Source organism: Triticum dicoccoides, chromosome 7A (assembly GCF_002162155.2).
Source record: "Triticum dicoccoides isolate Atlit2015 ecotype Zavitan chromosome 7A, WEW_v2.0, whole genome shotgun sequence".
NCBI classification, from domain to species: Eukaryota; Viridiplantae; Streptophyta; class Magnoliopsida; order Poales; family Poaceae; genus Triticum; species Triticum dicoccoides.
This window is the reverse complement of record NC_041392.1, coordinates 616267786-616278397: the sequence shown is the minus strand read 5'-3', so window position 1 is coordinate 616278397 and position 10612 is coordinate 616267786.

Genomic DNA, 10612 nt, shown 5'->3' with positions numbered 1-10612 from the left:
GGTGGATGAACAGGACCCCGTGGTGTTGCCTCTGGATGAATAGGACCCCGATCGATCGAGCCGGTTGGGGCTGGATGAACAGGACCCCGTGGAGGGCTGGATGAACAGGACCACCCCGTGGAGGGTTGGATGAACAGGACCACCTCGTGGAGGGCTGGATGAATAGTAGACGGTGGAGGTCAGGATGAATAGTAGCCCGTGGAGGAGTGGTTGAACAGGAGCCCGTGGAGAGGGCTAGTTGAACAGTAGCCGGTGGACTAGCGCGCGGTGGTGGCTGGATGAATAGGAGCCCGTGGATGAACAGTCACAGATGGAGGCTGGAGGAGGTCGACGATGGATGAACAGTAGCTCGTGGAGGCTGGAGGGGGTCGACGGTGGAGATGAACAGTATCCCGTGGAGTCCCATTTTGCGGTACGCCACACCCCTCCCGATGAACAGGACCCACGTTTCGACCGTAGGAGGTCCGTTTCGTCCGTTTTGCGGTACGCCACACCCCTCCTGATGAACAGGACCCCCGTTTCGGCCGTAGGAGGTCCGTTTCCTCTGTTTTGCGGTACGCCAGACCCCTCCCGATCAATAGGACTCCGTTCCAAACGTAGGAGGTCTGTTTCCTCCGTTGTGCGGTACGCCAGGCCTCGTTTCCATCACCTGTTCCGTCCAAGCCCTCCCGATGAACAGGACCACGCATTCCGTTCCGACCCAGCTGGTTGGCTCCCACGCGTTCCGTTGCCTCCTGATGAACACGACGCATTCCGTTGCCTCCCCATGAACACGACGCATTCCGTTGCCTCCCCATGAACACGACGACGACGCTGTTTCCCCGTTCCGACCCAGCCATGTCAACGAGCCCTCGCCGTACGTATGCGCGAGTAGGCGTTCGAGACCCCGCCCGTATGTACACATACGTGGCCGTATTTTCTTTCTTGCACCCTAGCCGCCTCTACTACGACATGTGCGCGCCTCTACATCCACCAGTATATATGTACGTACACGCTCACGACCAGAATGACAACGCTACGTATGCTTCGACCAGGTGGGTCCCGACTGTCAAGCACTTCCTTGGGTGTGAAGATGTAGCTGGTGGGTCCCAGCAGTCAGGGGGGTGAAATACGGTGGCCCGTCCGATGGGTCCCCGCTGTCAGGTGGATGAATAATTATTTTGGACGTAATAAGGAGGCACTTCCTTGCTGTGGCCGTGGACCCAGTTGTCAGCGTCTCCATGTACAGTCCACGTCCGATGGAAGCCGTTCCTTGACCACGTTGACCACGCCGCGCCGAGAGCACTAGGGCAGTGGATGACGGTGAGGCCTAGGAAGGGGATGACGTGGAGCCGGGGAAGACGCGGCAGTGGATGCCCACGCGTAGAGGAGTACGAGGGCACTGCTTCACTGTGGTGTGAGGCTGCCGTCTCCGCAGAGTAACAGGGGGTGTGGGTGAGTAGAGCAATGGACTGGCCAGCGGTGGGAGTAGTAGGGGCAGTGAGGCCTCCGCCGCATCGCAGCCGGCCATGGGAGGCAGGAGCACGAGGCATGACCGGCGCTGGTTTGGGCCACTGGAGCAAGAAGACTAGAGGTTGAAGAAGCACTACGGCCGTTGGATGGACATCATGCAGTCACTTCAGCTAGAATCGTGCATATTGACTAAGTTGACAAAGCCCTCCGTCCCCATCAACTTAGTAGGCCCACAAGTTAGCCTGCCAATATACTGGGTCCCAGTTAATAGGGGGAGTATTCATTTTTTTGTGCGTAATAAGGAGGCACTTCCTTGCGTGCGAAGATATAGTTGGTGGATCCGAGCTGTCAGCGGCAGTAACGTTTTTTTTGCGAAATACAGAGGCCCTTTCGGTGGGTCCCTGATGTCAGGTGGAGGAATCATTATTTTGCGTGTAATAAGGAGGCATTTCCTTGCATGCGGCCATGGACCCAACTGTCGGCCTCTCCACGTACAGTCCACTTCAGATGCATGTCGGTCGTTGACCATGTTGACTAGGCCGCGCCGAGACCAGCAGGGTGGTGGACGACGGCGAGGCCTAGGAAGGGAACGACACGGAGGCAGGGAAGACTCGGCAGTTGTTTCCCACGCGGAGTGGAGTATGACTGTACGAGGGTTTACTGGTTCGTCTGCCGTCGCCGGAGAATAACAGCAGGTGTGGGTGAGTAGAGGGATGGCTAGGACAGCGATGGGAGTACGGTGGGGCAGTGAGGCCTGCGCGGCAGCACAGCCGGCCGCGGGGAGGAGGGAGCAGGCAGTCCCGCCGGCGCTTGTTTGAGCGGCTGGAGCAGGAAGAGGAGAGATTGAAGAAGCACGACGGCCGTTGGATGGACATCCTACAGTCACTGCTTGTGCGTCAACCTTTTTTTAGGAAAGCCTCAAATCTGTGGAAAACAGCATATAACACACCTGCCATTACATCTAATAATTTTCAGCCCATTTGCTAATTCTTAAGGTTTTTTTGGAGCCCATATTCTTTTTGTTAGCATTACAGCCCAAATTGTGGCCACGGTTAAAAAATATACGAAATTTTGCATATTTCGGTGCGGTCCGAACTGTTTTTAATCTTGAATTTTCAACTCACATTCAAACTAATTTTAAAAATATATGTATATCAATATAAAATCCAACAAATTCTCCACGCATAAAATTTAATGTAATTTAAAATCTTGAAATTGAAAAAAGATATTTGAAACTAATTGCCGGTTTGATGTGTTTTAAAAATGTACAACCCATTTCTCATTACTGATGGGCCATTTTCTCGGCCAGACGAATGAAAGATCTCCTCGTCTTGAAAGATTTGTAGCCCAACAGGCCCGACAAAGCGACTTACTTGGCAAATCACAAAAAAACTGGGCTGTGGCCGTGGACCCAGCTGTCAGCCTCTCCATGTACAATACTCTTCCGATGGAAGTCGTTCCTTGACCACGTTGACCACGCCGCACGGAGAGCACCACGGCGGTGGACGACGGCAAGGCCTAGGAAGGGGACGACGTGGAGCCGAGGAAGACGCGGCAGTGGAAGCCCGCACGGAGAGGAGTACGAGGGTTCACTGGTTCTGCTGCGGTGTGAGGCTGCCGTCGCCACAGGGCCTGTCCAGCGGTGGAAATAGTAGGTTGCGGTGAGGCCTCCGCGGCAGCACAACCGGCCATGGGAGGCAGGAGCAGGCTGCACGACCGGCGCCGCTTTAGGCGGCTGTAGCAAGAAGACCATAGGTTGAAGAAGCACTACGGCCGTTGGATGGACATCGTACGGTCACTAGAGCTAGAATCGATCATATTGACTAAGTTGACAAAGCCCTCCGTCCCCGTCAACTTTGTTGGCCCACAAGTCATCCTCCCACTATGGTGGGTCCCAGCTAGCAGGGGGGTATTCATTTTTTTGTGCGTAATAATGAGGCACTTCCTTGCGTGCAAAGATATAGCTGGTGGGTCCGACATGTCAGTGGGGGGAACGTTTTTTCGCGAAATACAGAGGCCCTTCCGGTGGGTCCCAACTGTCAAGTGGAGGAATCATTATTTTGCGCGTACAATCCACGACCGATGGATGTCTTTTGTTGACCAAGTTGACCAGGCCGTGCCGAGAGCACCATGGCGGTGGACGACGGCAAGGCCTAGGAAGGGAACGACACGGAGCCGGGGAAGACTCGACAATGGTTGCCCATGCGGTGGGGAGTATGAGGGTTACTGGTCCGGCTGCCATCGCCGGAAAATAACAGGAGGTGTGGGTGAGTTGAGGAATGGCCTGGCAGCAATGAAGTAGGGTCAGGCGATGCGGCATGTACGGCAGCACAGCCGGCCACGGGAGGCGGGAGCAAGTAGTCCCACCGGAGCTGGTTTGGGCGGCTAGGGAAAGAAGATCAGATATTGAAGAAGCAGCACGGCCGTTGGATTAACAACCAACGGTCACTTCTGCTAGAATCGTTTGTGGACTAAGTTGACAAAGCCAAAGTACACGTCAACCTAGTAGATCCACAAGTCAGCCTCCAAATCTATCCCAAACACCATACAGCCCGAAATTTCTAGCCAGATTCAAATTAATTTTAAATCTAAATATAACTTAATTTAAATTCAATGAAATTTTACCTGCACAAAAACAATGAAATTTAAAATATCAAAATCCGAAAGAAAATAGTATTTTGGAACTAATTGTCTGTTTGCTGTATTTTTTCATTTTACAGCCCATTTATTATTAATTATAGCCCATTTCTTATTACTTATAGCCCATTTTCTGGGCAAAATGCATCCCTCCTCGTCTTGATAGATTTCCGGCCCAGTAGGGCGTAGAAAAGCAAGTAGGCCTATGTTGGTTATTCTGCAAAAAACAAAATAGCTGGCTAGCAATTTTCAGAAAGGAAAAAAACAAACTGGGCTGGTCATGTGCTAAACATATGAAATAAAAGCCTGGGCGAGACGGGCCACGGGTCCCGCACAACCCAGATGATACCCTTCTCCGTCCCTAAAAAACAAAATTACTGCGCGCTACTGGGTCCCTACTGTCATCCTCACCATGTACAGTCATCTCCTCATTCCTCTCGATTGTTGACCATGTTGACAACACGGGAGGGCGGCGCCGCAGCGAGCGAACCAAGGCGGAGGACCACGGTGAGGCCTCCGACGGGAACAAACAGGAGCCAGCGCAGATCACAGCCAGCCGTGGGAGGCGGGAGCAGGCTGTCCCGCCGACGCTGGTTTGGCTTTGGCGGCTTGAGGAAGAAGAGACTTAAGAAACGCGACAGACATTGAATGTCAATCCAACGATCAAGGTTGGCACAATCGTTTGTTGACTAAGCGGACACCAAGTAGCATACTTTTTTATATATATGAAGAAAACTGCGAGGAAAATGCGTTCATCTGCTGTCCTCCTCACGAGGAACGTTCGCCACATAAGTGACTAGCACCCTTGGTTTTCAACTGAGAGGTCTTGGGTTCGAGTCCTAGGAACTCTCAATTTTGTCCTCCTTCCTTCCTCGCAAAAAAGGGAAAGAAAATCAAAGACTTGGGAAGGCGTACAGAACAAGCTAGTGTACCAGTAATTAGACGTTGCCAAGTTTTAGAAAAAAGAAAGACGTGCTCCTGTAGCTAGTTCGAATCCAAACCTAGACTATGACTATATATGGTGCTATGCTACTTTGCAAGTAATGAATCTGACATATCCAACGTTCACTTCTACTCTTCTCTACTTACTTTGCCTAGCATCAGAAGCTCTGGCCGCAGTCCGCTGGCTGCTCGTCCACCTGCTCTTCAGCAGGCAACAACCAGATATGCGCCAAGTCGCAACCCGTACCATCGTCTGTGGGTCTCATCACACCCTCGCCGGCACGCGCACCGCAGCCGATTGCTCATCGCAACCCGCTGCCGTTGGTGTGGTGCCACTGCTACAAATCACGCAGAGTCATCCATCGCGTTTCAACCACAATCCTCAACCCTGGCCGAGTCTTCTACAAATGCCCGAATCATGGGGTAATAATATGTTTAAGTGTTGTTCTGCTACTTTCAGTTGCTGATTGTTTTAATAGTTTGGTTGATGATCTACCAATTTGATTCGTGCAGAAAAGGGAAGATTCGTGTGATTTGTATTTCTTGGAAGTTGCTGATGTGGGGGAATGCAACTACGCTGATTATTTGGTTAGCCGAGGAATCCCAATACCAGCAGGTTGGGGTGTTGGACAAGTAACTGAAGGAATGGCAGAAGAGGAAGATGCAGAGTAGAAGGTTAAAGATGCAGTTCCTCTGATCATGGCCAAGCAATAGCTGCTGAACGACCTTGATAGCAATGAGGAGATGAAAAGCTTGTGAAGATAATGGGCAAAATCGATGTGCTTTGTAGGATGATTGTCTCTTTATTTGCAGTGTATGTAGCACTCGTGATGTATTGAGTGGCTACGACATGAGCACTTTGCTGAAACTAGTAATGAATGAAACCTGTGTAGCAGGCTGGGCGTAGTGTTGTGAACATCTAATGATTTCTATTAACGGAAATCAGGGGGTATCCCCTTTTGCTCATATAAATAAATAAATAGCAGAGGCCCTGTCGGGTCAGCTTTGTTCTCATTTGAAGACGTCGAGCAAATTGCAGTCCAACAGCAAACTATGTCATCAAATTCAAGTTTCACAGCCAAATATGAGTACAACTAAACAACAATGTCATCATGTTTTAGTTGTCATACAATCACCAAACACAAATCAGCATACATAACAAGTGATGTTCTCACAGCAAAATACTAAACAACATGTTCATCAGGTTTCAGTTGTCATAGCAAACACAATTTCACATAGTAGATAAAAAACGTCTTCTGACAGGCAAATACGACAAAAGCAATGTAATCATCATCCGCAGCAGCAGAGTCAACATCTTCGCCATGTGTATCAGTCTGAATTGTAATTCCCCACGGTGTCATCTTCTTCTTCGTCCTCAACGTCCTCGAACGTTGGCTTCTTCTTGATCAACTCTTGTATGTCCACAGCACGACAGGCAATCTTTTTGTCGGCGTCATTGACGTGATGGTTCTCAAAGATATTAGGAACATCTGTGTTATCTTGTACATCAGTAGCAGTGTAAGCATCATCTTGTTGTGCAACTTCATTAAATGAATTCCTCTACTCAAACCTTTGCAATACTCTCCAGTCATCGCTACATGCAAATGTGTCTTCCAAAAAATATCTGTGTTGCTTGATTTCCCAAAATAAAAGGCTCATTGGTCTGGAATGCCGCCTTGACATTGATGGATTTGAAATAATCATCAGCTCTGGGTTTTGCGATCCTAGAAAACAGGTTATACCAACGATAGCACAACAGAACCACACACCGATGATCCTCGAAACTGGAGATATACTGCAACTGAATAATGTCTGTTATGTTAGCATACATTTCAGTTGCTCATGATGGCACTATTTTGTGTCTTCCAGACTTCGTCTCGTGCAAGGGTGTTGTAGCGCACATCTCCAACAATGCAAGATTCATAATGTCTTACCCGAGTATCAGGACCCATTGCTAGTGAGTAAAGGGCATCATCAACTGCCTGCCCATCCTCCCGCATTTTCTTAACCTATGGTTAGAAAATAGACAAGCTGGTCATCTTATGTACTCAATATATTAAAAAAACTGACAGTGCACTTCAAAAGCTTATATGGTTCTTGAACCATTTCGCAAATCCTTCCATTACCAGTTTGTCAATGTTTCTTGGATTTTGCGGCAGTAACTCCTCTTTGTAGATGCTGCACAACATAGTGATCACATCAAACATCTAAATATATAAGAATGTGCTGCAAGTTTAGTAGATTACGATGTATAAGCTGCAGTACTGCACTTACTTGATATAAGGTAGTATCTCAGGACAGTTATTCAACACATACCAAACCATTTTGTCCAAATCTTTAGGTTTGTCCTCTTGTCGACTCTTCCCTGTAACTCGAACAGAATAATTGAAAACATTGAGCCCGGGATTGTCTTCACCCACCTCTTTTGCTAAGCTGATCAGCTGTTTCAATGTATTTTGAGCAGAATGTCAACGCTTCTATAGCAATGTAGGCCTCTACAATGGAACCCTCGGGTCTAGCTCTGTTCCTAACATAGCCCTTGAAAGTGCCTAGCCGCCTTTCAGTAGGGTACATCTAGCCATACTGTACTGGACCTCTAAGTAGTGCCTCATCAGGTAGATGAACAGCCAAATGCACCATCACATCAAAGAACGCTGGAGGATATATCTTCTCAAGGTCACATAGGATAGTTGGTATCTTGTCTCTAAGACGCTCCAAAGCATCTATCCTGATATTCCTACTGTAGAGTTCCCTGAAGAATTGTCCCAACTCTGCAACTGCCCTATATAAGTCAGGGCGGCCCAGTCCTCTAAGGATAACAGGTAAAACCCTTTGAAGTAGGATGTGGCAGTCATGAGTTTTCAACCCTTGTACCTTGTTTCCATCTGCACTGACTCTCGTTTCGGGGTTCGTAGCAAATCCATGTGGGATTCTCACACGTGACAGGACCTCGCAGAATTCTTTTCTTTTTACCTTGTCCAAGACGTACACAGCTGGTGCCATATCCCGTGGTTTACCTTCATCTTGCACCTGCAAATCCTTTCTGATACCTAGGTGTGTCAAATCAATCCTAGATTTTAAGGTATCTTTCATCTTGCCTTCAATATTAAGAAGTATGCCGATAATGCTGTCACATATATTTTTCTCGATGTGCATCACATCAAGATTATGCCGCAGTTCCAAATCTTTCCAATACTCCAAGTCCCACAAAGTGGACCTGCGGGTAAACAATAATCTCTCTTCTACCCTGCCATGCTTCCTTTTCCCGCTACCATTACCAGGATGGTTTCCTGGTGTAATATGCCTGACCTTCTCTAATTCCACTTGCAACTCATTGGCAGTGAGCCTCTTTGGCGCATCATGGTTTTCGTTCTTTGCATTGAACACATGTCTTCGGTATTTTCTAGGATGCGGTTTGTCCTTGGCAAGGAAACGGTGGTGTCCAATGTAACAGATCTTGCTAAGTATTGCGTATGATAGCGGATTCCTGTCACAGCAAACACATGCATTGTAACCATGTGTCGTTTGCCCTGACATAGTGCCCAAAGCCGGGTAATCATGGATGCACCAAATTATAACAGCACGCAGAAATAAATCAGGTGGTGGGCTACTATATAGGTCTCGAGTGAGAACACCCTTCCATAGTTGTTGAAGTTCCTCCACAAGAGGCTCCATGAACAAACCAAAATCCTTTCCAGGACTTTTTTGACCTGGGATGAGCAAGGCCATCATGTAGTTTGATTCTTTGGTGCAGACATTTGGAGGCATGTTGTAAGGGATAACAAGCACTGGCCACATGCTATATGTGGCGCTCTGGTGGCCAAACGGATTAAATGCATCTGAAGCTAAGCCAAGTCTAATGTTTCTCGGGTTAGCAGCAAACTCTTTGTGTTTATCATTGAAGCTTTTCCACTCACTACCATGAGATGGATGGCTGATTACATTCTGATCTCTGTACTCCTGGTTCCTAGAATGCCACAGTACATCCTCTCTTGTTTTAGCATCATGAAACAACCTCTGCAATCTTGGTGTAATTTGAAAATGTCTCAAAACATTATGAGGAATCCTCTTCACAGCATCGCCATCTTTCCATCTTGATGATTTGCATTTCGGGCATTCACTTAAGTTGGCATAGTCCTTCCGGAACAGAACACAATTATTCTTACAAAAATGGATCATATCATATCCAATTCCAACTGCACGAAGGAAATTCTTCATTTTACTGTAGGTGTGTGGCAGCTTAGACGCATCTGGGAAAGATTCACGGAAAGCAGCCAACATCGCATCGAATGATTTGTTGGTCATCCGCTCAGATGTCTTCACCTGAAGAAAGGTGACCATAGCTGAGAATACTGACAGCTTATTTCCTGGGGTGACAGCAACGTTGCATTGTTCCAACATGGAGGCCCACCGATTTTCTTCTGCAGGTGAAAGTTCACGGAATGCACGAGCATTTCGTAGCATTGTTTCAATGTTGGTCAAACTCACTGGCTCTGCCACCACCACCTCCTCCTCCTCTTCCACCTAAGCATCAGGCAGATCAAGATGGTGATCTGCTGCTTCCACATAGTCAATAACATTGACGTTCACATATTCACCATGATGAACCGACCTAGTATATGTGACTGATGTCCCATACAAGTGTAGATGATTTTGCACAGTTGACTGGGGTCTTGTAACTGAATTCATACAACTGCTACACGGGTATCTGATTTCGGACCACCGTACTCAGCTCTGATAAAGTTCATGAAGTTTTCAACCCCCTCGACATATGCAGCAGAGAATCTTCGAGCAGAAGTTATCCAAGTCATGTCCATCTGTTAGACATACAAATTAGTTCTTCTACTAGATATTACAGGAAAAATATATATGCTTTTTTATGAAGTCCAGAAAAAAATACCTAGGTCGATGTCTAAAGCTATGGCAAGATATTTGGACGAGTAGATTTAAGTAACGAAATATATGTAAAGCTAATTCAGCAAATAGATTTGAGTGCCAAATTATGGCAGGCTATTTCAGCAGTCAATGAGGCCGAGCACACAGCCATCAAACTATCGAAGGCCATCGCAGCAGCAAAGATCGAGTATAAAACAGTGTAGAGCTATTTCAGCTAACAAATTGGCTACTAGACCATGGCAATCTACATCACAATAAATATATGGCAGGATATTTTAGCAACTGATCGGCCTTGGCATGCCATCTCAGCTAAGCAGATTGAGTGCAGAATAGGGCAAGGAAGCTTCTTAAGCAGAGCATATTGACAGTAAACTACTTCGGCAAACACTGAGATTAACAGCGTCTATCAGCTTACATTCAGCGCTACACCGACATGAACGGGGGCCTCAGTCTAGAATGCGCGTACCATGGGAGCAGCTGACTGCCGTGCATCTCCTCACCAACATCGCCAGCGGTGGCGGCGCTGACCGCCGTGCGCCTCCACAAGAACGTAGCCAAAGGTGGCGGCGCGGCTAGAGGACGACAGTCTACGAGAGCGTACTGTCGGAGCGAGAGGATCGCCGAATCGCGGCGCCGACGTATTGGCGCGGCGGGGAGGGTGGCTTTGGCGGAGTGAATGGAGTGG